General features: G+C 40.5%; 1 protein-coding gene across 8 annotated transcripts in view; it reads left to right on the top strand.

Annotated features, from left to right (window-relative positions):
• SEMA4D (semaphorin 4D) overlaps positions 1–25,763 on the top strand; it is a 151,516-nt gene that overhangs the window by 45,743 nt on the left and 80,010 nt on the right. Inside the window, exon 1 of one of the 8 annotated variants that reach the window (XM_054986235.1) lies at positions 12,032–12,111. The exons of the other annotated variants lie outside the window; for them this stretch is intronic. The gene's annotated coding sequence lies outside the window, so the exon portion shown is untranslated. Of the gene's footprint in view, positions 1–12,031; positions 12,112–25,763 lie in introns of those variants that run through there. 8 annotated transcript variants of the gene reach the window in all.

A 25,763-nucleotide genomic window follows, 5' to 3' on the forward strand; every position in this document is an offset into this window, starting at 1 on the left:
TTCTTTCCATGTCTTAACATAATTATTTTGAAATAGCATACAGTTCATCCCCGTCAGCATGGTACCTAAATATTTTACCTTATTTTTCAACCCTCAATTATTCCTGGTTTTTAGTATCCTTGTTTTTTGTTAACATTTTTGTTTTCTGTTCATTTATTATGAAACCTGCCAAAGTACCAAACTCTGTCAACTTCTCCATCAATATTTCAATTCCCTCTAATGGGTCTTCCAGAATTAAAACTAAATCATCTGCAAAGGCTCTTAATTTGTATGACTGTTTTAATTTTTACGTCTCTAATCCTTTCCTCCTGTCTAATGTCTCTATTCAAAACTTCCAACACCAAAATGAAAAGGTGTGGTGACAACGGACATCCTTGACATGTTCCTTTTTGAATCTCACATGGTTTAGTTAATTCTCCATTAACAGTAAGTTTAGCATTCTGTGAAGTGTAGATTGATTTCACCAATTTTATGAAATTCTCCCCAAAATTCATCTTTTCTAAAACTTCAAACAGGAAAATCCAGTTCAAATTGTCTCAGCTCCCAAGAAAATTGGAGCTGCTTGTTTTTCATTATTGTATTGCTGTAGTCCCCTAGGGCCCAGGGGCCAAAATGAAGAGCCCAGTCATGACCAGGAAGCAAATAATAAACAGAGTCCAGTCCAACAGTCAGCGTTCCAGAGAAGCCACAGGTTAGGTTCAGTTTAAGGGTCACAGTTCCAGGGAAGACAAAAGTCAAATCCAGTCCAAGGGTCAAAGTTCCAGAGAAGCCACAAGTCAGGTCTACTCCTAGTGTCAGAGTTTCGCAGTCTGGGCAACATCAGGGACAGTGGAGCAGCTGTAAAATGTACTAGTTTCTTCCACCAACTGCTACTTTTTCCAGCCATTTTTATGGCTGTCCTAATGAGCTAAACTGTCAGCCACTTACTAGGCAGAGATCCTAAAGCTACTAATTGATCATGGTCATTTGACAGTTATCGCTGGCTCTTGAGTCGTGCATTCTTCCTATGTACTTGAAGCCTTTGACAGTGCCGGAGCTGCGCTGCAAGGGTGTCATCAAAGAGGAAGGGGAGGAGCTGGCTTCTGCAGCCTTGTTGGGTCTGGGTCAGCTGAAGGCTGTGCTAGTTGATTAGCCTGTAATTGGATCTGTAATTTGCTCTTCATCTGACTCAAGGTCAGGTGCAGCTGGGTCAGTTTCGGGGTGAACTGCAGGCAGTTCTTCGCCTGATGACTCTTCACTGAGCACAGGACAAGGCTGCCTTACGACAGTTATGTTTATCCAAATATTCTACTACATTCAATCCAGTTCTGACATTGTCTTTCAACTGTTTTTTGCGTAAAAAATCACTTTGATCTTCATGAATAAAGTCTTTGAGAACATATTTAAGTCTTTCTGCTAAAATCGTGGTAAATAGTTTGTAGTCATAGTTTTTTGCCAGTGTCAAATCTTGCCCTTTGTTGGGTATCAATGTAATGTTAGCATCTTTCCAAGTCTCTGGCATCTTTCCTCCCAATAAAATTGAATTCATTGTATTTTGCAAGGGTACTGAAATCTCATCTTCAAAGCATTTTATAATAGTGCCCAGAGGGTTCATCAGGACCTGGTGACTTCCCAGTTTTCATCTTTTTAATTGCTTCCACCACTTCTTGAATCATTGTTGGGCTGTTCATCATCACCTGTTGTTCTTCCATAATTTTCAGTAGCTTATGTTTTATCTAATAATCTAATTATCTAAATCATTCAGTTTCTTTAAAAAGGGTCTTTTGGATGGCCCCATTTTCTGTATTCCCACCTTGCAATTTTAAAATCATCTCTCTCTCTCTCTCTCTCTCTCTCTCTCTCTCTCTCTCTTTTCTCAGTCTATAGGCCAACCACCTTCCTAGTTTATTAGCAAATTCGAAATTTCTCTGCTTAGCATAATTCTCTAAATCCCTTACTGTTAACATTGATAGCTGTTGTTGCAAGCATTTTATCTCTTGTTGCACCTTAACATTTCCCGGCACAGTTTTTAATTCTTCCTTCTTCTTTTTAAAAATTTATTACAGAATATCTTGCATTTTTTCCTGCTTTTTCCCTTTAATTCCAAGTTATGTTGTATGAAGTGGCCTCTTATAAATGCTTTGCTTGTGTCCCAAATCATTCTCAAGTCTGTACCCTTGTTCAAATTAAATTCAAAAAATTCTTTGAGCCTTTTTTTTACGGTCCTCTACAATTGCCTCTTTCTGTAGTATAGATTCATTTACTTGTCACCTAAATGTATTAGATTTGGTTCTATAACTTACACTTATAGGATTATGGTCTGAAAAGGACTTTGGCAATATCTCCACTTTAACAATTTTGGTCACCAAATTTTTTGATACCCAAACCATATCTATACGTGACCAAGATTTATGTCTCTCAGAATAGAATGTATATTCTCTTGAATCCCCATTTTTTGTTTCCAAACATCCACCAAACCCATATTATCAATCATGTCAAAACAAACCTTTGGTAATTTGCCTTGAGTGTCTTTTGTGTTTTTCTCAGCGCACCTATCTATTTGTGGATAAACTACACCATTCCAATCACCTATCAGCCAACAATTTTCATAGGGCAAATCCACCAGTTTTTCCCAAAGATATTTGTAGAACCACCCCTTTTCCTCCTTTGGTACATAGATTCCCACCATCCAAATTATGCTCCCATTTAATGTCACTTCCACCCCTACAAATCTGCCATGATTGCCAGTTCTGGTTTCACTGCTGATTTTAGATACAATACCACTCAATTTTTCTTTTTATTATCTGAAGAGACAGATTCTCCCCCCCCCCATTTTTTATAATCCAAATACTTGATGTCTTTTTTTTCTGACAGTCACACTTTGGATGGAAACCCCATCCATATGCAGAAATTTCCAGTGGTTCCAAGCCATTAAAAGAAAAATAGGTCTGCCTCCTTAGCATTTGTTTTCTCCCTATCTTTTTTTCTTTGGGGGGAAAAAGCCTTAAACAATACAAATAGGAGTTATGTCAACTGTTAGAGTCTACCTTTTGGTCAGGGTGTAGCCCATGTTGGTCCTCCTGATCCACCCTTTGAAGACAGTCAGCAAAATCATTAGTAATAAGAGTTCTCTCATTTAAAACAGAAAAGCCTGCAAGGGATGTCAGTTTTTATGCATTATATCACCTTGTTAATTTAAGATTGTAGTATTTTAAAGTTTCCCACAGTATGAAGCAATTCATCTGTGATAAGCACTAACCTACACTTTTCCAAAACAGGCTTCATGCAGAGCCTCTTTGAATGTATTCTGATTCTTATCTTACTTTTTTATCTTAGTTCTTAAGTAATGTTCAGATAGCATCATAAATGTTGAACAAAAGCATTTCTTTTTTAAAAGATAGAACTCTCTTAGGTTTGTTAGTTATTTTAGAAATTAAGTATTATGGATGCTACTCATCAGTTGGGGGAACTTGGCACTGTACAACAAAGTTGCAAACTATCTGGTGGACTTGCTTAAAGCAACACACAAGAGAGGGAATTGTTCGAACCACTGGCAATCCTCAGGTTATTTTTGAGTAGCATGTGGTACTTCCCTGGGCACAGTGGGGTCCTGCTCCATGAAAAACAGCAAATGTTCCTTGGCCAGGGTTACAAGCTGAACTGATAAGTTCCTCTTCATGGTTGATTATGATATCTCAGCTAAGGAGGTTGGTCTGTTCACCAAGCAACAGAAGGAATTGGGGAATTGGCCATTACTGTTCAAGGGTGAAGCAAAACTCACCGCCATGCTCACCCATGAAAGAAAGTTAGCAATCTTGCACGCATGCCATGAAGTCCCCTGAGCCCAGGAGCGTTCTCCCTATATGGTTCTGCCATCTTCCTCCAGCCTCAGCCACAACAACCAGACACAATAAGTGTTTTTATTCACTGAACAGCTTCCATCTACTCTCCAAAGCCCCCCTTCTTCCATCTACTTTTGTAAAGTTACTAATTGCCCCCTTCATTATTGTCACAGAGAGGGAGGGTGAGGGGAAAAGGTGTAGCTGGCAAGGAAGAAGAGAGAAAGAGAAGAGTGCAAAGGACAAGAGCCGCCATTAGGGATGGCTATCCTGCAACCAACTTTCAGAGGCTTCATAACCCACTTTTGGGTCCCGACCCACAGGTTGGGAAATACTGGTGCGAGCCATGCATACAACATTTCTTTCTTCAGTTCTAACGGAAGGTGTACCGCTTGCTTACATTGCCTGGGGTGGGGGTGGAGAAGGGTGGGAATAATTGTAATTTACATCCAACCCATATCTAGTTTGGAACCTTAGCACATAGTGCCATGGTCAAATAAGGTTCCAGTTTGTGCTTGGTTTTGTACAACATTACAAAATGTCTAACTTGCTTTTGAGTTAAAGACCCTCCAAGGTAATCATAACATCATTTAAAATACATATTAGTACAAAATGAATAAAGAGGGGGAAGAACTAACCAGCAGACCAGAAAATTAAAATAATAAAATTGAATTATCAACAGCCATGAAATCAGCATTAAAATACTTATGGCAAAACCAATCAACAAAAACTAAGGTGGATGGGACAGAACATGATAGCTCCAAGAAATTCCATAGGTCTCTTCTATCCTTCTTCTGAATCTTTGGTAGCTTTAGAAAACGGAGCAGAGCTTTTCGGATGACTTAAGTGGCATCTTAAGGCACAGTTTCCCGTGCTGATCCCTCAGTTCTTTTGTGGTTAAGTATACAACCATGTATATTGCTATTTGGCTTGTGGAGAAGCCCATTGTTATGTACTTTCCAGTATGATTTTTTGATTACCTTTTTCAGAGCCTTTCTTTTTCACTCTTTTTGCACCTTTTGTTGGGACAGAAATTGTTGCCATTGGACCAGATGCTGCTGAGCTATCTAAAGCTGTGGTGAACAGCATGCATCCTTCTCTACTGATAGGGGATGATATCCCGACTGATACATCCCAATAAAGGGAGCTGTGCCCCACAGCATAAGATTGGGCAATGATCCTTACAAATGTCCTGTGTTGTCAAGGACTCAAACCAGATGGTCAGCAAATATCTTGGACATGTGGCAGGCAGGTTGAAGGTTGCAGGCCAAAGTCAGACACACTGAACATAGTAAATCTGGTCAAGAGAAAGAAGCTTGTGGCCTCCCTCAGCTAAAGTTGACCAGATTCAGGAAAAGAAGCAAGCCTTGTAGCTCTGTATCAGCCAGTGGCACCACATTTACTACCCGCTGTTACTTGACTTCATATACCATGAGAGCTACAGTGGGCTACAGTGTTAATGTTCCAGCCAGAACTACCTGTCAGTTCTTCCTTTGATCAATAACTTAGAAGGCTCAGGAGCCTATGACTGATCCTCAGGTCTCTCAGTTCAAGTCTAGCAGATCTGGAGACCTAATGAAAAGATGTCATAGTCTTTGATTTGGCAGGATTCCTGAAAAGAGCTGTGAGGGAGTCATTCTTCATTCATCATCTTCTGTTATTTGAGATTTAGAAAAATATCGAAAAGGCTTGGGGATAGTCATACACTCTAAGCCACACAGGGAGGTTGTAAGGGTAAACGAGGAAAGAAAAATAATATAAGCCTCTTTGGGTTCCCATCGGGGAGAAAGTTATATAAGTAACATTGTTACTGAGTTTAATGTTAATGTACTATTGATGTTGAATTAATATCTTTTGAATGACAATGTAAGATGTTTTCTTGTATACAGAATACAGTATAACTGTAGCCTGAATAAAATAAACTTTACTTATAGGCTGTTGTCTACAGGCTTAACAGTTCATAATATATTTATTATATAAACTCAACATAGTACAAGCTGCCATCTTAACAATTTAGTCTAAAGGCCTGTTAGAATCCAAAATTAGGTAAACTAACCATTGAAGGTCAGTCTGCTGCCCTCAGTTCCCTTCTGCGCAGCTTCCCTGGATACATTCCCTTGCCTTGAAGTTGTGTGTTAGGGTACGGTGATGGCAGGAGGGCTCCAAAAATACATGGAGACTTCCTTGAACATACTGTTGCTCTATTCAGTTTAATACGGTAGATATAAAAATGCTTTTTCAAAGAAACAATATCAACTTCTGAAGATGTAAGTGAATTGGAAAACAGCAACAGGAAAGGAAAATGGAAATTAATGCACAAAGAGATTATGGAACAAATTGTATTTGTGTGTCTCACTTTGTCTTCCTCTCTGTGCAGGGTGGAAAAATTCTTACAAAAGCTGCGCTCATTTAAACAAGAGAAATGTATTGACTTTTAAGGGGCAATTAACTTTCTTGAGACTCACTGTCTTTTACAGTTAATTAGTTAAGCAAAATCAATAACCTTAAGCTTTACCGCATCCATCAAGTGGGCTCCATACCCCCTGACCCAAGGAATTGCTGCCATTTCTTCTCTCATCCTCATTCAATTTTGTTTTCAGCTTTAAATAGTTTTTCTTGCAAAATGAAACCTGAAAGGTTTTTGCAAGAAATCATGGTACTTGATTTAGCCAATAAGATGCCAATACTGCTTTTTATTTTCTCTTTTTCAAGGCAAACAAATAGGAATTGAAACTGAGACAGGAGAAAAAAAATGTCACATTTCTAATTCTCCCCCCCCCCCCTTTCTAAAAAGCACTTGAACCCATCTGGATGATCAAGAGCAAAATGTTAATATATGGAAGCCAAGAAGAGGTCATACAAATAAAGGGGGGGATTCGGTGCTAAAGACAAATGAAAAGCCACCATGTATTTAAAACATTTATGAGCCCCCACGTAACTGGGACCCAAGGCAATGACATCAGTGCTATATAATATTCTAAAAACAACAGAATTAAAACCACTACCAGAAAAAATGTAATAAAGTACAAAACAGACCACTGTCTTTCAAGACATCCACAAAGGAATTATCTTGAGGAACCAAAACAATTAATGCACAAGAGATTCTTAGGTCGTCTGATTTCCTGTGGAAGGTTATTCCACAACATGACATGAGCCACAGAAAAAATCTGTGAGCAGGCAGCAGCAAAATGCAACCTTACCAGAGTCAGAACAACCAAGGGGTGTTTCTGTACTGAGCAAAGCTGCCCCACATATTCATACCAAGAGAGAGTCCTCCGTCTATGGGGTAATAAACCTCGATACAAAGGGAACAGAACAAATAGAGCAGGGTTAGATGACCTCTCCTTTCTGTTCCTTTATCCACACTGTACTTCTGCTTGGTAAAGGGTAGCTTTCAGTTGGAGATTAGAAGTTTAGAGTAGTGTGTTGCATTAGGCTGATCTTTGCAATGAAAGTTGCAGTGCCCATCATTTTGATCTTGCAGTTTTGGAAAACATAATACTGAGTATATTACCCAAAGAGGGTGGCTTTTGTAGGGCAAAGGACCCAGCGCTGAGTGGCTCAGAGCAATGGCATTATCTAGAACTTTAGAAAGCAAAATGTGGAAGAAGACAACCTCTTTATTTTATTGCACTTGCCCAGATCTGTTAGGCAGCATGAAAGGAGTTGATAAATTGACAGTTTTATTTTTGGCTTCTTAATCCTGGATAGGGTGCCAAGGAAGAGCTTCTATATTTTCCATATTTTTTGGTTGTTTTATACTGAATGTGTGTATTTGTAAGAGCTTTGCTTTCATTTTTATGCATTGCTACAAGATTAATATCTAGGGACTAGTAAGAGCTGATTGAATAAATAGCCATCTGCTATTCTCTCATTTCTGTGTATAGATTTACAGATCAGCATATACATACTTGTAACGCTGATCTGCTAGCTCTTGGTGTACTTCTGACTCTTGTTAAGGAATAATTCTACCCTAGTGATCAAATTGAACAGAAAGAATACTACATGTTTGAATTTAAATTCTGAAATCACCCAGATGGGTCCTGTTGGGATTTGGATCTGATGGGAGTTAACTCTTCCCCTGAGACCCCTCCCCCCTTCCCAGGCTGCTATAGGACCTGGTGGGGGAAAGCACAAACACTATATAAGCTTGGGGGGCAGTGTGTGTTGGGGAAAACAGCCTCGGGGGGAGGTACTCCCTCTTCCTCCAGCCACAGTTCTCATTTAAATTGACATGCTTTTTGAGTTTAAATATCACCTTTGGTAAGTCCCACATCATCATGTTTGACTTTAAGCATCCTATTTCATCAGGAGCTTAGTGGTAATAGTTTTGGACAACAAATTAATCTAACTTCTTCCCCAAAAGGATTTGAATAGCCAGAACAGCTAAGTATGAGTGTGTGTGGATGGCTGCAATTGTAGCCAGAAAATAATTTGAAGCCTGGATAGACTTTGCCATGCTGTCCATAGGAGTAGGTCAACATTGGAGCATGCTAGGAAGAACCTTTCAGTTTTAAAGGGATAGGGAATTGTGATGGCTGTAGCTGTGTTTATACAAAGGCAGAATTTATAATTTTCCATCTGTGGAGACAATATTATTTGAGCTTTCCATCTGTAGTAGATATTTTTGCCACAATAATCTTATGTATTCACTGATACAGTTAGTCCTCCGAAGTTTCTAGTGAGTTCAGGCAAGACTATTTTTCGCCATCTGTTTATATGAGAGGAAGGGTGGAGGGAGGGAGGAATTCTCCTTTCACTATTGCTAGAATTCTAAACAGAAATGTTGATGTGGAATTTATCAGGCAATTCTAGAGTACAGAGCATTTAATTGAGTTGTGTTTTCTTTTGTTTTTTTGCAGTACTATATGCATTTGTAATTGTCTCATTGAATTAGGTGGGGCCTCTCTCTGTAAAAATGTATAGGTTTAGAAGAGCTTAGAAAGTGATATTTTAATGTCTATTTAAAAGCATGAATTTGTAGTGTGGGCAATTCCTGAAATCCCTTGACCCGAACACTACATTAGCTACTATTGCTGCAGGAAACTGGGCTTAATTAGAATCAATAAATTCATCTCAGAGAGAGAAAATGACCTTGTATTTTGAAGGCTATGTTACTGACCTCATTATTGGGAAATGACTCCATCATCACCCGGATATCTTTGGATGCCTGGTCACCTGGCCAGCTGGCAACTTTTCACACTAGTATATTCTTAACAAAAAATGAAAAGAGTATTTAAATGTTTATATTTCTTTACATCTGTTTTGTTAACAGTATTTTCAAGCCTTCCCTTTTGTAGCTCATTGAATAGCAATGATTGCACAGCAAGTAAATTTATTCTCTTACTATAAAATCAACTCTGGGCTCAGCAAAACATTTCTGTGTTAACTCTGGTGATAATTGTTCAGGCCCACTTTGTCTTTGCAAACAGCCTGCTTGGAGGAATATCTACATGGCAAGCCCCTCTGTTACCATAGAGTAAGGGATGCATGTAGCCTTCAGACATGTACACAGGCATGCTTGCAAGCAATATCATGAAGAGGGAAAAGGAGGCAATTCTAAATTCAGAAATATTCAACTTTACTGACTACAGGGATAGATCAGGGATAGATGGAAGAAAAAAACGGAATCCCACTTCAGTGAAATCTTATCAAAACTGGAAGAGAAGTAAGTGCGATTTGGCAGGAGACCACTGCAGCCAAGGTTGAGAACATGAATGGTTTTAGGACTGAGGGGAGGAGTCTGAGGGCCAAGCTACAAGTGATGAATGACACTTGAACAGCAAGTGTATTTCTCCCTGTTCACTTGCCCTCCACTCAATCCACTTGCCGTTCAAGTGTCATTCGTCACTTGTAGCTTGGCCCTGAGATGAGATAGGAAAAGCAGTCGGGAACATGCATCAAGCTGAAGCTTAAATTGATGAAGAGTTTAGAGTGGAGAAGAAACTGGGCTGGTTGGGAAGTAGGAGGAAAGGGGATATGTGGCCAGAGTTGAAATTCAGCTTCAGGAAAGGAAAGGGAAAAGACAAGGCAATCAGAGGCCTGGCTTTGGCTTGGCTGGGATGGAGGCTGAGAGTGAGGCTGATTGTAGCTGGGAGCAGATACCCTGGTAGGAGGCAGAGGGAGAGAATGCAGGAATTTTGAGGGTGTCAAAGAAAGGTTGTACTTCGCCTGATCTGGGAGTATGAGTCTAGTCTTGTTATCAGAGTGCAGTAGCATTGTGATGGAGGACAGTTCTTGGAGTAAAGTTGTGGTTCTGAGAATCTTTCTTTTTGTCTACAGATTTGAAGGTTTTTTGAGCCATACACCTTCATAGGTGGGTTACTGATTACCTCCTTGAGAGTCACTATGGGTCAGTGGTTGTTAGATACTGACTCCTGTTTTGTTGTTTATTTTGTTTGCTCTTATTGTGTTGTTTAATCCAGAAAGGACCTTTATAGCTCCAGATTTTTTCTGAATATGTAGGAATAGGTTTTGATGGCCTGGTAGTCACCTTGAGTCTGTTTTGGGATGATCTCACCAGGCTTTCTGGCAGAGAGGTTTAACAGCTTCTTTGACGCATTACAGTGAATTAGTGTTGGGTCAAGTTATTAATTGGGCAAACCTATTCTTGCCCACAGCCATCCCCCCAACCTTAAACAACTCCTTGATCATAACAGTGCACTTCCTAAGATAGACACAAACTCTGGGACCAGGACCGGCAATAAACCAAGATGCCAACTCTGCCCCCATATTCACTGCAACAATACAGTCACTGGACCTCACAACACCAGCTATACCATCTCACTCTGATTCACTTGTTCATCTTCCAACATTATATATGCCATCAAGAGTCAGCAATGGGCACGGATGCAACGCATACAATCACTGTGAAGCTGCTCACTCTGTCTTGCCTTGCCTGTTTCCTGAAAGCCCAACCTCGGACTTCCTGACCCTACCTAGCCTGACTGCTAGAACCCTGACCTTGGACTGCCTGACTTTACCTAACCTTATTGCAGGAACCCTGACTTTGGACTGAATGACCACACCTTGCCTAGCCTCTGGAGTCCCAGCCTTGGTCTGTGCATCTGAGCCCAGTCCGCCTTCTGGCCCCAGTACTGGGAATCCACAGGCCATTCTGATCTAAGAGTAGCAGTTCTCAAGAAGGGAAACTTCAAAGGAAAATTACAATGCAAGATTGCTGAAACAGAGTTTATTTGCAAATTTGGAACAATAGATCTCCCAGGGTTGAATCAGGACATGGGATTTTTCTCGCATCACCAGTGCTAATTTTTGCACTTCACACCCCTGCTCTATCAAGCTACTTACAACATATATTATAGCTAGCTTCCTGACACTCTAATTTAAATTACCTTTCCCACCTTCTGCCTGGATTATAAGAACTCTTTCCTTTTCCCACTCCTTGTATCTGATGAAGGGAGCTTTTACACTCGAAAGCTTATACCCTGGAAATCTAGTTACTCTTTAAGGTGCTACTGGAAGTCCTTTGAGATCATTAGCATTTTCCTTGTTCACAAAGGTCTGAACTGCATGATACGATTTCAAACACATTGGATCCTGGTTTCCCAGGCCTGCAGCCACACAGAAGGTGCAGAGAATTGCATTTTAAAGGTCCTTGGGGACCCGGTTTGGCTTTGGACCATAGTGTGAGATTGAGGGGATCCTTCCTCTTCCCGGTGCCATTCTCCTGAGCAGAAACTGCCGTAGGAGGGAATTCTTTGTCCTACTGTGGAGGTGAATTGTGCCCCTGTGGTCTTATAAAATGCTTGTGTGGCTGCAAATAAAGCAAGTCAGGTCCAGGGAACTAGAAAAGGTAACATGTATTTAACTCTAAGCTGGTCATGGTTGGCTTTGGGATGTAAATTTTATTAATAAAGAGCCATTAAACTATCACTTCACTGTTGAAACATTTACATGCTTCCAAACTAGGCCACATTCACATTATTACATATTATTAGTTTTGCTACTGATTTTGAAATGCTAATGTACTCCAGTATCAAACTTGTGCACAGATGATTAATAGTAAGACCAGCATTGGGAAACGCACATTCCACAGTCACAAATTATCCTAGAATGTACAGGTAACCTTTTGCCAGTTTTTCAGGAGATGGAAAATGTTTATATAAACACTTAAACATTTAATGTTTTACAGCCCTCATTTGGTTAATCATCACTCATTCAGTCATCACCAGAGAACCCTGAGTTCAGAATCTCCGATGTGTATATGGATCTTCTGCATCAAAAGTTATCTTGTTAACTTCAGAAAGAAGCCCGGACATGCAAGCATTCTTTGGTTTGTGTGAATTAACTCTCTTTATTGAAATGATGGAGAATGCATTCCAGTTGCAGGAGTTCGAAGTGCACATGAGAGTTCCTGCTTCTGGAACAGATCAAGTACTTACTGAACTCTGAGTTGAGATGCTTATGTTTAATCAAAAACAAATGCATATTGTATTAATTTGAATTGACAGATCTTTGACTGTTGTTCAGGCTGCAGGGTGCTGGCACAATTGTAACTGGCATCTTCATACTGTTCCTTTCTGATGAATTATATTTTTGTATGGATTTAATTGCTTTAAGCAAATGACCTTGTTGGAGTAGAAATCGGTTACTGTAGGCGTTGTATGTATGGCCCATTAAGTAGGTAGTAATGTAAGAAGAAATTCATGCTACTTATTTGAAGAAACTTTTCTGCAAAAACTTACATATTATCAGGGCTCATTTTGAGGGGGAACGCGCAGGAATGCAGTTCCGGCAGTTCTCCCAAGAGGTCTCGTGTCAGGTGGCCCGGCCCACCTGATTTTTGGCCATTTTGGGCCCATTTTAGCCTGAATCGGGGCCAAAATGGTCCAGATCGAGTTGGTGCCGGGTGGGGGAACCCTGCCCTGTCTGGCACCGACCCAGTCCCGGCTGTTTCGGCCCCATTTCAGCCTCCTTACTGCAGCCCCCTGACTCTCATGGCCCAAATTTGGGCACAAAATGGTCAGGATCAGGCACAAAACAGTCAGGATTGGTCCTGAAATGGCCAGGATCGAGCTTCTGATGAATGGCCAGGATTAGGTCCAAAACAGCCAGGATAGGTGATGTCAGGGGGTGTGATATATGCCAATAAATTATGCTAATGATACACTTCCGGCTCTGGCAAGGAGTGTGACATATGCTAATGAGTTGTTCTAATGAGTTTCTGCAACTCTTTTTCTACGAAATGACCCCTGCATATTATAGCTATTTTAGTACAAGTTTAGGAATAACCACTCACCTGGTTGCCTGTGCCAAAAGAAGTTGGAAACTTTATAGGAGTTGCTGGTTTTTTGGGGGTTTTTTTTGGCTAAAAAACAAGTGATTGACATAGGCATGTGTGAACAGATGAGCTAATAGATTCTTGTGAGTTAATAACTTTGGTGTGCTAATGTGCTGTGATGAGTAAAAGAATACAGAATTCAGATTCAGTATGTACATATGTGAAGACATTCTTGCTTTTTTGTAGTTCTGGCAGTTTTATCTAATAAAGGTTGGTAATACTCCTCAAACATCTGGATTGAATTACAGTTAACCAGCTTATCTGAGCAAGCATTTTAACAAGGGTACAAAGCACAGTCTCAGCTACCAGTCAGTGGCATTCTGTTACAAAGATGAACAGCTTACTGTGGTTATGATTAAACAAATTCAGTCAGCTTATTCCAACATTGGCATCTGCCCACAAATGCAGGAAGGATTGCTGTTATGCAGAGATGTTTTTAGATTGTTTCTTCCCAGGAAAGTCATTTTTACTGTGCATTAGGTCTGTTTGGCCACTTTCCTAGTGACCCCCAGTCCCCCATTTTGAAGGTAAGAGGGGCTGGCAGCTCTACCCCCTACACTGTGTGTCCAGAAGGTTTTTTCTGCTCCCAGTCCCTAATGGGGGGGGCGGGGTCTGCGTTCTGCCATTATGACTAGTCTACAACAGTGGCAAGACCTCTAAGAGAGACTTGCAATGGAGCTTGCCTGTTCTCTCAAAATACCTGCCAACACCGTTTTTTAAAAATATTGTGACCATTAGATATAGATACTATTTTATTAAATCATGAATAATTTTTTTAATATCAGCCTTTTTTACTTCTTTTGCTATTATTTTCCTGTAAATTCATGTACATTTTTATCATTCTGTTATATCTCATCAAAAAATTGTAAACCTCTCTGTGAAATAAGTAGCCTGTTTAAGCACTATACACTAATAAATGATTATTATAATGTTGCAGAATTGGATTTTTACTTTAAGAACCAGTTCCTGTCTTTCAGCCTAATCTTCCTTTTGGTTATTTTGAGGATAAAGAGGGAAGGGGGATCCATGTACAGAACTCCTTGATAGAAGGATGAGATAAAAACATGAATGACAGAATTCATTATCAAGAAATAAGAGGCAGGCTAGTACTCTTTGCTGCTGGAAGGAGGTGACAGTAGAGCTGCGTGATTACAGACCCTGTGACCATTCATAGGCTTTGTCCATATGATCAGAAATATGCAGAACAGTTTATACATGCATAGACAATATTTTTATATTTCAGGAATCATGCAAAAGCAAGCACGCTCCTGTCTCCCTCCTATATACTTTCTTTCTACCTTGAACATGTCAGGTAAACTGCACAAGTGCCAGTCAAGATAGGTATTGTTTTTGTATAAAGCACTTCATTATCTCTGGGAAGACTGAATGTTTAAACATCTCTTCTCCCAATGTGACATTGTTTAGGCTGAAAGAGTGACTTTCTAATACCTGTTCATTGATATGAACTTCAGGCTTTCTGATCCAGGACCAGCGCTCGTATTTACTACATCACTCTCTGTCCAGTAACAGGAGTCGTGTGTAGCATCCTTTTGTGCATGTGAAGTCTGACCTAGAAGATGCATTTTATGCATTGGCATCACTGGCTGAAAGTGAAGCGATTGATGTTTACACAGTATTTGAAGTTGGTTTTAGAATGGATTGAAGAAAATTTGTTGGACACTAGATAGCTACATTTGTAGGTACTATTGTCTGTCTTACGTTCAGTTTAAATAGGTAGCTGAATCCCTTCACTACGCTTAGCATGACATTGCCACCGTTTGCATTTAAAATGTGGTGTCAAGTCACATTATTAACAAAAGGCCTTCCTTCCTGTCCTGCTAGAAACCTTGGAAATGGGGGTCATTTTAAGTGCAGTTGCGTAATGGCTGACTGGCAGTTTTCACTTGTGGTGCTAAGGGGCGAGTTGCTGGTCTCTCACACCATTTTACAGCTAAAAATGCTAACTTCTTTTGCTTTTTTAAAAATGAATGAATGCTAGAAAGCTAATGGTAGAATATCATAAATACTCTGCATAAATACTCTGCATTCAGCAAGGGAGGGGACGTTAACTGAGTTTAATCATGGAAGAAATTGAGTATTCATTATAATAAATTCCTTGCATGTGCTATGAAGTGCTGAAGACAAGCTGCTTAGTAAAAGTTATTAGTCCTCTACAGGAAACATAATACAAAAGTTTATTTTTGATTCTGACCTCAGGGTGAACCTGTAGTCAGATGGGTAATAAATTGTTAAAAATGTGTGCAGAAGTGCATGCTCTGACACACCCCAAAGCACTGTCTTTGTGAACAAAGCTGAAGTGAAGCCTGTGTTTTTAAAATGATTTAAACTTGTTTCTAATAAATGATGATTACATGCAACCCTGTGGATGAAAGGTTTCCTAGCAACAAGTACTGGAATAAATGCAAGTCTGAATTTAGCTGATGTTTGTTTGCTAGGACAGGTTGGTGTCATAGCACAGTTGTTCATGTTGACAAATAAGCTATGCCCAGCCGAAAAGGAGTAGTGGGAATGTGATAAACTGGCTTATTCATAACTATGGTGAGAAGAAATATGCATAACTATGCATAACTATGGTAAGAATTAGCAATGCGTCTGGCTAATAAGGTATGCACTTTAAAGCAAAACAAGTGACATTATGTGTGATTGCTATAATTAGGCCAGTAAATTTGGGGAATTATCTAGAGGAAAAGTAATTTTTTAAAAAATGCTATTGGGAGCTGACATACTTTGGAGATGTGTTTCATCGTAGATATGAGACTGCAAAAAGTCACAGGAGCATTTTGAAAATTTGAGCCTTGTTGATACTTTGATCGTTTGAAAGCAAGAACATTTTGTTCATGGTTAGTGTGGTACTTGAAGATAATTAATGCATTTCATTTTTATTTCACATGAGGATTCCATATTATATCATGAAAGACTAACGAGCTGGTATACAAAGACCAAATTCTGATGGCATTTACAGAAAACTGTGTTATGAAACAAGCCAATATCTGTTAAAATCCTTCATTTCCTGATTCTTATATATGTCTTGATTTTGCAGTTAAAACGTAAAGTTCCTTTTTCTGCCAATAACTGGTTTCTATAACAAAAACAATGCTAGGGAGAGTCTTGGGGAAGAATGCTAAAGATATAGCAATAGATACTTTTTAGTTTACTCCTATTCTCACAAATACTGGACCTATATTACATTTTATATGTAATATAGGTTTTGGTGCATCAGACGATAGGGCAGAAGCTGTCAGACTTCCATACTTAGTCAGACATTGTTCATTCTATGTATTGTTCTATATAGCAGTGTTTCTCATACAGTTATCAGGTCCATTGCAGGCTGCAAGTGTACCTGCTTGCAGCAGTTCGTGTTAATGCTGAATGCATTGTAGTACAGTGTCTATTTTGGGTGTGTGAACAATGAGGAGAAAGTGGAGAATGAATGAATGGTCTAAAGAACTGTTTAAGTATTTTAAGGTTTTTGCTAAAGGCCTAGTTCAGGCCTTTACAATGTGTCCCCCTCCCTGGATGGCAACCCAGTCAGCCTTGAAGAATATTCTGTTTTCACTGACTGCCCAGTTCATCAAATATAAAGGACTGTCTTAACATCTGTCAGGCAATGTCAGTTCATGTCTGGTGGCTTATGTTCAGCTTTATGTTACAAGTTGCATAGGCCTACCTTAATTTAAAAGACACTATGAGTTCTGCTTGTAGTATAAGTCGTAGAGCTTTATAAAGAGGAATGACAAAAGGACAAGACATAGATGCATGTGTATGCTCATGTTGTTTTCTCAAGCTGGTCCTAAGGCAATTTTTTCCCCAGCTTGGACAGAGCAGGGCATTGCTGCAGCTTGAAATCAGAAGCTGTAATAATCAAAATCTATAGAACATTCTGGCTCTGTATTTTTAACTTTTTCTTAATTTTTTAATTTTGTATTTATTAGTGCAAAAACATTAAAAATGCATTGAAAAGGAAACAGGATTGAGAGGAGCTTATGTGGAATCAAAGCGTATGATTAGTGCCTGCTGTTCCTTAGAGAATCTTTGTTCGTCATCGATCTTCAGTGCAGTGCAGTCCCTCATTGGGGACTGCGCAGGCAGAGACCAGCCACCGGAAAGATTTACAAACTCTCAGACGCTAGGGGGTGCTCCCTCCTGGCAATGTGCATGAGCAGAGGATTCCCACCAAAATGCAGTGTTGCTGGGCAGAGCGAACCCTCTTCCCTCAGTTCCTTCCTTGCTGCGGCTGCAAAAGGTTATTTCTCTCTCTCTCTCTCTCTCTCTCTCTCTCTCTCTCTCTCTCTCTCTCTTGCTTCTCTTTGAGTTGTCTGCTTCTTTCTACTTTCAGACTGTTTTGGAGCTTAGATTTCATGATGTCCACAACTTTTTAAAAAGCGCTGTTCAAGAAAGGCTCCCTATGTGACACCAAAATGCCGCACTCGGACAAACACGACCTCTGCGTACTCTGCCCAGGAGAGGGCCACAATGTTGGAGCTTGTCAACACTGCAAGCGCTTCACCCCCAAGGCCAGGCACGACTGGACTGTGTGCCTTAAGGCAGCACTGTGAGAAATGTCCCTCACAGGCTCTGACAGGCCGGCTGCACCTTTACCAGCCAAGCAGGACCCGAAATTGCCATCTGAGTGAACCCCTTCGACCTCTGATAACAACAACAACATTCGTTTTATATACCACCCTTCAGGACAACTTAATGCTCACTCAGAGTAGTTTACAAAGTATATCATTATTAAGGCATGCACTATGGATCTGAAGTGGAACCGACCATTGGTTCCAGCGACCATTCTGATGACAGACACTTTGGCGCAGCCCTCAGTTCCATCGAAGCACACACAGTCAAAGTCGGAATCCAAGAAGCACTATTCCCCAGATTGGGGAGAGTGTTTGGCCTCAAAACCTCCAGCCAAGAAATCATGGACTAAGATGAAGCACCTTCGTAAGTCAGCTTCTACGCCTTCACGTCAGCATAATCTATTTCTCCTCTTCCACTCCCTCCCTTATCAAGGAAGAGATCCTATAGCCACCGATGATGCCTTCCCCTCTGCCTACCCCTTTCCTGCAATGGGATGAGGCAGAGATAAATCCCATTGAGGAGTTCCACCCGACCTTTTCACTGGATCCGAGATCAGTTCCATGCCCTCCATTGTCGGCAACCTCAGTCGCTTCCGCTCTGGAACTGGCCTGTCAACCTGCTTCAGCATGGAACCTACTGTCGTGAATATAGACGCCTCTCACCGCACCTTGACCACAAAGTATGTCCTATCTGGGGATAGGACATACTTTGTGGGGATACTATCTGGGGATAGGACATACTTTGTGGCCAAGGTGCAGTGAGAGGAGTCTGTATTCACGACAGTAGGTTCCATGCTGAAGCAGGTTGACAGGCCAGTTCCAGAGCGGAAGCGACTGAGGTTGCCACACCTTGGCCACCGCACCTTGGCCACCACACCTTGGCCACAAAGTATGTCCTATCCCCAGATTCCAAACTGGCAGGACTTTCTTTCTTGGCTCCAGGCCACTCCTCTCATCTTCGGTTCCACCTTCAGTTCCAGCAGGAGCAACTCCAGCCTCATCAGTTTCAGTATCTCCGGATCTGACAGTCTCTTTGGTTGGGATCCCATCAGTTCCGTGCTCACTCATCCCCTCCCTCCAACTCCGATGATGGGGAAGAAGCGGGCTCTTGTCGTTCCAACGCAGTCTTGTCCTGGCCTCAGATCCATCTCTGGAAGAGACAGTGGGTGACACTACATCCTCTTATCCAACAGAGGATTCCCAACTATTCTCTTAGCAGATGCTCAGAATGGCACATGCACTCAACCTTGATGTCTCTGCAGCAACACCAAAGCCCAAGTGCAAAGTACTTCAGGCACTTTATAGCAACTCACCAGACTCTGTAGCCTTCCCACTAGTGGAGGATCTTCTTGACATTGCACATGGGGTTTGGGAGAAACCAGTATCATCACCTGCTACTTCTTGCAAGATCGAGAACTCCTACAAACTCCAACAAAAAGATTGTGCATTTCTCGTCACCCATCCATGCTCATTGTCCCTTGTCACAGAGGAAGTCCAGTCTAGACACCACTATGGCTCCCACTTGTCCCCAGTGGATAAGGAAGGAACCCAGACTGGACACTCTGGGGCGCAAAATCTACTCAGCAGTGCTGGAATTTCGCATTGCAAATTACCAGGCTATAATGGGACCGTCTTTCTAACACTCAAGTCTTACCTGAAGAGAGGACAGCCCTCAACCAAGCACTCCAGAGTGAAGCCACAAGGCTTGCCAAGTAGCAAATGTCTGTGGGTAAACATGTCACAGATTTTTCAGCTAGAGCCATGGCTTCTGTCATAGTCCTCAGATGCCACTCCTGGCTCCGCTCCACTGCCTTGCCCCAGGAGAAACACAACAAGATTGGCGACTTCCCTTTTGAGGGCTCCTCCCTATTCTCTGAACAAATGAAGAAAAACCAACAGACAGCACACTGTTATTGTCCTCAGTAGCAACAGCAGCATCAGCAACAATATTCATTCAAGCATCGCTCCCAGAATTGTACTTCATACCAACAATGATCTAGGTAGACGTACGAACCTTACCAGCAGAGAGGTTACTCCATCTTCCTTTGCGCAGGAACAAAGAGGCCTAACAAACCTAGATCCAGACAACCTCAGCCGGGTTCCCTGAAATTGGGCCAAGGGAAAAAGCCACTGTTCTGATTGACCGCCCCACAGCCTCTACAACCCTGTTTGTTTAGGGACAGGTTGACCCCCTTCTACAGTTCTTGGGCATCTTGTTGGACTCTTGGGTCCTTCAAGTTGTTCATTATGGCTACCATATGCATTTTATGGAATTGCCGGAATTTTCCCCACCTACCAATGTTTCAAAGTGCCCAGTAGAGGCCCTTTCCCTCATCACTGAGAAACCCTCTCCAAAGGGGCCATTCAGAGGATCTCAACCGAACATTCCCCACTTGGTTTCTTTTCCAGATATTTTCTGGTGGAAAAGTAGGATGGAGGACTCCGCCCTATACTGGACCTCCACCAATTAAACTTGTTTATTAAAGCTGAAAAGTTTAGAATGTTAATCCTCTCCAGTGACTTGCAATATCTAGAACCAGATAACTCATTTGCAGTAATTGACCTTAACGATGCCTACTTTTGTATTGTCATACACCCCGACCACAGGAGGTACCTCAGGTTCTACTTCCAGGGAGAAATTTTCCAATACACAGTTCTCCCGTTTGGTCTCCCCCCCCCCCCTCCCCCAGGTGTTCATGAAATGTGTGGCGGCTATAGTTGCACATTTGAGGTCTAGGTTCTTTTCCATGTACCCTTACCTGGATGACTGGCATCTGGTAGCCCGTTTGCAGAACCTCCTCCAAAAACACATTGACATCACCATTCAAACCATATCCAGTTTGTGGCTGGTTATTAATTGGAACCAGAAGGTGTAGTAATCAAAATCTATAGCATCTTATGTCTCTGTGTTTTTTAAAACTTTTTCTTAATTTTTTAATTTTATATTTATTATTGCAAAAATAAAAAAGGAAACAGGAGAGAGAGGAGCTGGTGTGGGATCAAAGCGTATGATTAGTGCCTGTTGTTATTTAGAGAATCTTGGTTTCATGCTATCAACAGATTTCTGTAGCTTATCTAAAATTATGTAATGTTGAATATGCTCATTTTTAACATTTTTTTATTATTTTACAAACGCAGTCTGCCTTTATGAATGTGATTCCTACAGTTATGGCAGAGTTTGGAACATGAAAATCCTTGTTATGAATCTGATTTTTCATGTGTGCTTCTTCCCTTTTTATAATGTGATTGAGGAGCAGCACAAACCAGATTCTACAAAGTTAATCATCAGCTTGTAATAATAATGGCTTCTTTCACTGTGTTTCGTTTAGCTTGGGAAGAACTTTGTTTTAGGCTTGGCAGGAGTTAAAATCAGAGTAATGTCAATGAGAGTGTTTTTCAGGCAGTACTTCTGTTAATTCTTATACTGACATGCTCTCACACAATTTGATATGAAATTTGAAGTGCATGCATTGAAAGATCTGCACCTGGTTTATGAATAGTGAAGGGAGGCAGGTTACATGGTACAAATACCAGTGGATTTCCGATAACCAGCTATTAGCATAAAGGTCAAAGTGACCTTCAGTTCATGAGTAATACCAACACAAAGCTTTGTGTAAAGGAACAAATAGCAACACCCCCCCCCCCCCAGTTGACATGATTTATGTTACTGCATACTTGAACAGATGCATTTAACACATCAGGGGAAGCATGTTTATAAGCCAACTCAGCAAAAGCTTGTTTCACGACATGGTCTTTATGTTTTGCTCAGTGTATGCCGCTAAAATATTCTGAGCCAGGGTGCTTCACAATAAGCAACCAATGTTCTGTTCTCATCTGGAACTGAGACCATAATTTTGATAGTTGTCCAGTACATAGGAATCCCAGGATGGGGCCACTTACATTCTGTAGAATCCTCTACCCAAAACCTCCATTGGCTGAGGCTATGATATCAAGCTTATACATCCGGCTTATAGTTGTGTGTTAAGTAAAAAAAGAAATTTACAACAGCTGATGAGTGCTGATAAGCACAACCTACTAATTCTCCTTCACAATGCCCCCATATTACTGTTCTGAGAGAAACATTAGGGTCATTTCATTGAAATCACTGGAACAAGTTAGTTTCTACTAATATATTCCAGCTTTCAGTAGGATGTATTTATAAATATAAGTGTTACTGGATAGGGGTCTACCATGTTTGGGATCATATCCTCACCTTGTTTTACTCATGAGAAATTCTACATAAGGAGTGGTGGGAATAGCTCTGTGTTGTCAATGGTCTCAAGAAACTAGCTTATTCCTAGCCTATTTTTTGGCCACATACAGGTTCAGACATCCCTGCGGGTTAGGCCTCAAAGGAAAATTCTGGGAAACTTCTAAAAAACTCAGAGCAAGCAGTTCCCAGAGAGATAAGCTTGGAGGTGTGTTTTGCAGAACCCAGGTGTCAATGAGATCATGGAAGTATCAAGGATAATGGCCAGAGAGAACAGGGGTTTGTCCCTTGCATTCCATCTCGTTTAGTATCAGAGCTCAGATAGGGGCTAGTTACTCTGATTGACAGACATGATTCAGCTGCAGAGAGCTGTGTTCACATGTCTTAGCAACATCCTTTTTGGTTCTTAGAATCAGTCCATGTTGCAGCCTGACATGGGATAAAAATCTGACATTTGGCTAGAGTGCTGGCTGTGACCATTTTGCCTTTTGGACCATCTTGTTCTTGGACCAGCATTTGGATGATTGTGTCTCTTAAATTCTGTTCTATTTTTACTTTGTGGATTGATTTACAAAGTAATGTGGATTAATAGAGAAACCTGGCAAGTAACTTAGGTTTTAGCTAAATAGTCTTTCTTATTTTACTTTCCTGTTTTGCACATTTACTATACATGTGATCTTTTGTACAATTCTTAATAAATATATTAATTTTACTCTTGTGTGGTGTGATGTTATTGAGTTTAGGGGCTTTAGTCTGAATCCAGCACCTTAGCTTATTTGGCCCAGCTACCATTAACTGTTTTTGTGGACTTCAGCCTGCAGCTGGCCTGCTTGGAAGGGCTGATTTCTTGAACAATATCCAATATGACTAGAGACTTCATTTCCTTGGTCTCTGAGCTAGGGTGAGTTAGAGGAAATTGGTGGTAATATTCTACCCTAGGGTACCAAGGGTCCCTGGAAGCATGTTTGTTCATAAAAACCACCCCAGGCAACCTGGAGGTTGGTGGCAATAGCCATCTTATTAAGAAATCTAAAAAACATAGTGATATGGGCATAGCTGACTCTTTCTGATTGCTAAGCTTTTGGGTATTGTTGCTTCAATGAGTTGGTATCTGTCCAATCTCATCATTTATCTCTACCGTGTACCATGTTTGCATGAGTCAGACTCTCATACTTTTCATAGCTAATGGATCCAGAGTTTTGCTTATATGATGTCTCCGCCTTTTTCATTGTCTCAGATCAAAAATTTATACCAGATCATGTTGACTACTCAGAAGGCTGCAACTCAGAAGGCATTGCAACTTTCTTGCCACTCCACATTTTTCCTCATTTTCATCTAGGTGCAAACAAAAACAATAAGAAATATGGCTAAGTATGGAGGCTGTGCAGTGCCAAAACAAGTCATTGCAACTTCTGATCAAGACTATATTGCAAAGAGTAAGTTGTCTATAAAAGTCTCAAAAGGTTTTGCTCCTTAGAACAGATAGATTGGTTTCATTCATTTCATTCAATACAGCTGAACTAATGTTTTAAAAAAGGATTTAGCTCCAAAACATTCAGTTAATTCTAATTTCACTGGTGTCATTAGACATTATGACTATTATATATTGGGAGTTAGAAATACTGGTAGTTTCCAAGTTTCCAGGCATTTCCAGAATATTCTCTTGCAGTCAGTGTGTGTGTGTTATGCACTGTCAAGTCACCTCTGACCTATGGCCACCCTATGAATGAAAGACCGCCGAAATGTCCTATCGTTAACAGACTTGCTCGGATCTTGCAAACTGGAGGATGTGGTTTCCTTGATTGAGTCAAGCCATCTTGTTTTAGGTCTTCCTTTTTTCCTACTGCCTTCCACTTTCCCCAGCATTATTGTATTTTCCAGAGAGTCTTGTCTTCTCATGATGTCACCAAAGTATGATAGCCTCAGTTTTGTCATTCATTTTACCTTCTAGGAAGAATTCGGGCTTGATTTGATCTAGAACCGGCTTACTTGTCTTATTGGCCATCCATGGTATCCACAAAACACTTCTCCAGCACCATATTTCAAATGAATCAATTTTCTTTCTGTTGGGTTTCTTCATAGTCCAACTTTCACATCCATACATAATAATGGGGAATATCATAGTTTGGATTATCTTCATCTTGGTCCCCCAGAGAGACATCCTTATCTTTAAGGATCTTTTCTAGTTCCCTCACTGCTGCTCTTCCAAGGCTCAATCTTCTGATTTCTTCATTGCACTCCTCATTTGGGTTGAAGATTGAATGAAAGAATAGAAAATTATGAACGTTTTCAATTTCCTCATTGTCAACTTTAAAATTGTGTAGTTCCTCAGCAGTCATTGTATTTTGCTTTTTGATGTTCAGCTGTAATTCTGCTTTGGCGATTTCTCCTTTAACCTTTATCAGTAGTCGTTTCAAATCTTCACTATTTTCTGCCAGTAATGTGGTGTCATCTGCATATCAAATTGCTAATATTCCTTCCACCAATTTTCACTCCACATTCTTTCGAATCTAATTCAGCTTTTCTTACGATATGCTCTGCATAGGTAGGGAGATAATATGCATCCTTGTCTGACATCCTTTCCAATTGGAAACCATTCTGTTTCCCCATATTCTGTCCTAACAGTAGTCTCTTGTCCAGAGTACAGGTTGCACATCAAAACAATCAGATGTTGTGGCACACCCATTTCTTCTAACACGATCCATATCTTTTCATAATCCACACAGTCGAAAGCTTTGCTGTAATCTATAAAAACAGGCTGATTTTCTTCTGAAATTCCCTGGTATGTTCCTTTAGCCATTGTAAATTTGCAAAGTGATATCTAGTGCTACTTCCTTTCATGAATCCAGCTCAGACATCTGGTACATCTGGTATCCATGGAACGAGAAATGCAGTCTGTAGAGAAGTGTTATTTTCTTTTTCTTTATTTTTTATTTGCTTATTTTAAAGAGAGTTAAACCTACTAATGGTCCTCCTCCTCTTGATCTTTCTGCCTATTCATTGCTTTTGCCTAATAAGAAAAATTCCTTTCCATTTGGGGGTTGGGGTTGGGAGGAAAAACAAATAAGCATATCATTCAAATCTGGCTTTATTTTCTTTTCATGATTGCAACTGTGCCTTGTGGACTTTTAATATAAAGAAGAATGTTCTTGCTAAATACTAATGTTTCTTGTTGGAGGATTGGCCCAAGAAGTCTTAGGAATGGAAAGGGTTTTTGAATGCATGGCAATCGTCCATGTGTTGCCTTTATATAAGGAAGATGCATGGACCATCTTCCCCCACTCCTCATGCTATTCTTATTTCAAATCCAATTTTTGTACTTGATGTGACATGTAATACATGAAGCATATTTCATGTGGAGAGGACTGAATTCTTTTTGCAGTTGTCCAGAAGCCATACTTAGGACTTCCCATAAATGTGCAGCTGCCTACCATATAATAGCCAGTTTATAAAATTTTGTCTCTTAGTAATGCTCTTGACAGTTGATCCTTGCAGGTTCAGTTAAAAGCTTAGGAGTTATACTGGACCTGGCACTGCTGCTAGGGAAGCAAGTTAATGCACCTGCAAAAAAGACTTTTTCCCAACTCAGACTAGCCTGGAAGATGATCCCCTACCTTGACACAGCCGATGTGACCACCTGGATTCATGCCATGATAACATTGAGACTAGATTACTGTAATGCATTCTGCATAGGTCTCTCCTCCCAAGTGAATTCAGATACTCCAGTTAGTGCAGAACACCTCAACTCATTTATTATCAGGAGCTGGTGGAGCATACATATTATTCTCACTCTGCAGTCACTCCATTGGTTACCTGACTCTTACTGGGTTCAATTC

Source organism: Eublepharis macularius, chromosome 8 (assembly GCF_028583425.1).
Source record: "Eublepharis macularius isolate TG4126 chromosome 8, MPM_Emac_v1.0, whole genome shotgun sequence".
NCBI lineage: Eukaryota > Metazoa > Chordata > Lepidosauria > Squamata > Eublepharidae > Eublepharis > Eublepharis macularius.